Source organism: Trachymyrmex septentrionalis, unplaced genomic scaffold (genome assembly GCF_001594115.1).
Source record: "Trachymyrmex septentrionalis isolate Tsep2-gDNA-1 unplaced genomic scaffold, Tsep1.0 scaffold210, whole genome shotgun sequence".
NCBI lineage: Eukaryota > Metazoa > Arthropoda > Insecta > Hymenoptera > Formicidae > Trachymyrmex > Trachymyrmex septentrionalis.
The window spans coordinates 25582-29373 of record NW_017305289.1 but is presented as its reverse complement, the minus strand read 5'-3'; the positions used below and the strand labels follow the sequence as shown (position 1 = coordinate 29373).

General features: G+C 31.3%; 1 protein-coding gene across 1 annotated transcript in view; it reads right to left on the bottom strand.

The window, feature by feature from the left end:
• The window catches only part of LOC108748117 (vacuolar protein sorting-associated protein 13C), a 27678-nt gene extending 25881 nt beyond the window's left edge, over positions 1–1797 (bottom strand). Inside the window, exon 1 of the mRNA XM_018486127.1 lies at positions 1230–1797. The gene's annotated coding sequence lies outside the window, so the exon portion shown is untranslated. The remainder of the gene's footprint in view (positions 1–1229) is intronic.
• Positions 1798–3792: the final 1995 nt, after the last annotated feature.

Genomic DNA, 3792 nt, shown 5'->3' with positions numbered 1-3792 from the left:
GCAACATGTTTTTCTCTTGGACATTATTACTTATAATTATGTCCATTTTACATTTGATAACAGCTATATCAGTTTGATACAAGTTTCTCTTCACAAGTGATGACTAAGTCTCAAAGTTATGTGAGTATTTTATACTCAACATGATGTCATTACTTGTTTATTCTGATGACAAAGTTATTGCATAACAATACAGGTTTATAAACTCCACTTTTAATGTAAGTTAACAAAACTCAGTAAAGTTCAATGTATCTCAAGCTTTTGCATATTGTAGGTAAAAACTCTGTTGAATCTTACTTGTTGGAATGAAAAGAAATGTGTATTCAACTAAATTATGACATCATAAATGAGAATTATCTGAGTCAAATTATCTAAGTTTTGGTATAAATGGAAAGCTATTATAATATGTGAATGTAGCACAAATAAAAATTAAACCTAATAAAAATCTCAGGTATCTATAAAAAAGTAATCTCTAATTACAGGGAGTTAATTGCGTATCTTAAAACAAGGTAAAAATTACAGAAGTGAAAAAATTTACTAAGTGTGTATATATGACCAATGAAATCATGAATATATTCTAGTAATACACAATAAGTTACATAGAAATAAAACTGTATGAATAACTCAACTAAGAGAGTCTATTTATGTCTACTATTTCCAAATTTGATGTTGAAATAATATATCTATATATATTTAAATAAAGGACCTTCTCTATATTCTTACAAAAAAAACCAACTTCTGTCAAATTGACAAAGCTTTTAATATATGGTTGCTTTTATAATGCTGATTAAAATAATGCGTTATATAAGATTACAACAGAAATTATATCAAGTTACACACCAGAAATCACATTTTTTTTTAACTTTTTCTGCTAAATGTATTTTATGAATATATCCGAATTTTTAAATAAAAAAAGTCAAAACTTTTTAAATGTTGAAAATTTATTTCATACTTCTTATTCTCCCTTTTATTATTTCACATTTATTATTTTCATACTTAAAACAGAAATAATCATATCCTTAATTTAAGACAAAATTTAGGACATGTTATAAAGTAGAACAGAGTTAAAATTTGTCCTTCCTAATTTAAAACAGTTGATCATGTTATTGTAGTTCTACACCATAACTTACTAGACAAAAAGCTCTTTATCTTCACTTTACACAGACATAATTACTAATAATTATGTTGTATAACGCAACAATGTATCACGCCGAGAAGCGACGCATATTTACCTTAATCTCGTCAGAACACGCAATAATCCGTATAGACGGTATGTGTAAACATGTATATGGCCGAGAGCAGATAAAACAACGAGATGACGACGACGACGACAACGACGTTTTCCACAGGAACTCGTCGCGACGGCGACGACGAGCGTTCGCTACCGTCTCACGGTGCCTACGACGGACATAACCTCGAAACCTTGGGTCGCCCAAGCGTGTCTCTTTCCGTCGAGTTACGTCATCCCTAAGCAGTATGTGCCGTCTGGCGCACTCCGGAAGCGTACGATCCCGACCCACCCAGTTGTCCGTCGACCTGGCAGAGCCGGATTCCTGGTGTATGTTCTGTTTACCGGTCTTCTTCTCAACGGCACTGATTCATGTACATACACGAACGCCACGGAAATATATACTGCGTCACGGCATCGAGTAAATTAAGCAAAATAGATCGGTGACATCCTGTTACATCATTTGCTGATGTTTTGTTGTAGAACTATTCGCGAAAATCAGCCGAAAGGATCAAACGAACGCGGAACGACTGGCACGTGGCCGATATGCGTGGTGTAATGTGATGAACGGAAACGGCGCTAAGGTCATATTCTCATGCTTAGGCTGCGTTCGCTTTGTCGCTCACAACGCTTGTAAGCATCAAATTGTCCTTGTTTAATATTTACTAAACAGGATGAAATGATGCTTAAAGCGAACACAGCCTCAATGACGCGATTATGGCGATATATCGCAAGCATCGCTTTTAATCGCTGTCGATTCTGCCATGTCAGTTTATTCAAAAAATTGCACACAAATGCGGTTTACAGAATTCGAAAGAGTTTCATGCAATTTTTAATTCGCGCCGTGGAAATCTGTAAATTTCGTTAAATATTTTAAGATTTGATGCATTTTCATTTATGTTTGTGTAATTCCATAAAATATCAGTATTTAAAGTACTGTAAGAAATATCGATAATCTCATACCGCGACTGATGCGCCACTTGCGCTATTCGGCGCTACTCTTAAACTCGTTGCCATCTCGATGCACTCAATACTTTTTAACGACGGCTGTTTATAAAAGCGCGCTGTTGACTTTTTTGTTCCGATCATAGAAATGATAAGATCGTTGTATTGATTGATCATATTCTTTATTGAATTAAACCAGTTTTATCCGATATACCTTTGTCCACTTAATTATAAATAATTAGAAGAAAACTAATCGTTGTCCAAAAGAAGTCCTTCTGAAAACGCTCGCAAATCAAAGAATCTTTCAGTACCAATCTGAAAAATAGAAATTTCAAGCTGTAAAATGCATTTTTAAACATCTCCACCACTGTTGCAACCATTGCCAACCACTGTTGCACTTTAGAAAACACTTATTTAAATATTTTATACTTTTTTGAGATATTACAATGTAAAAGTTAAAATGATGCACACTGTACACTTACAAACATACATTAGAGATGATTACTTTTGCCTACAAATCGATTGCCTATAGTATCGTTTGCAATAATACTTGTAGGTAATAATACATGTAAGCAATAATACATGTAGGCAAAAGCAACTCCGTTTCTAAAATTTTTATTTGTGTGCAAAAGTGCATGTAGACAATCGAACTGTAGACAATCGATTTGTAGACAAACGGGATCCTTCCCATACATTATACATGTACATATGTGTAATATTTAAAAAAAGATTACATTATAATCCATATATATTACTTGCGATCCTCAGCATCGATTATTCGTTGACACTCTAAATTGGATCTGTTTTGTTTTCTATAGTTTGCATTATTTTCGAAAAGACCAGGATAGAGCACATGTTAACGATCAATGACTTGATGAATTCTAAAGCTTACATATCTGAATTGAATGAAAGAAATTTAGTTATGTTTTTCATAAAATTGCGATATATTGTACATATCGATTATATTATCATTATGTTAATAAATAATCAAAGTCAGAACTTTGTTATTGATTTTTTATGTTTTGTATTTTATATTTATTATATATGTGTATAATAGAATAAACTTTTATCATTTTTTCATTTAGGTTATCATGTATACATTTTTTATAATTTCAATGCCAATACTGACAAATTGTTATATAAAATTATAGTACTTAAATAGTTTAAAAAATCTTTAAATATTTCATACAGATTGTAAACATTTTGACGCACACTGTAAATAAAAAATAGCTTCCAAAATAGATGTTTACATATATACTAACCCAAGGATAATTTATTAACAGAATAGAATAACAGAAAAATTTATGTCATTCCTATCAGTATAAAATTTCAATATCAAAGAAAATAGTGTAACTTTGAAAAACATGTATACAATATATCCAATTGTTATTCGAATTATCCATTTACGCATGCGTTGATATTTCTTTTGCGAACCGATTGCTTCCATTGTGTCATCAACTAAGGAAAGTTCACGCAAACACATTTTCAATTCCTTTAAAGAATCATATTAATTGATTATGAGACATAAAAAGAATTATATTTGAATAAAAATTGTTATTGCAATATGTACAGAAAATGTGGTATATAAAAGAATTATAAGAAAGATTAGTAGTCGAAACATA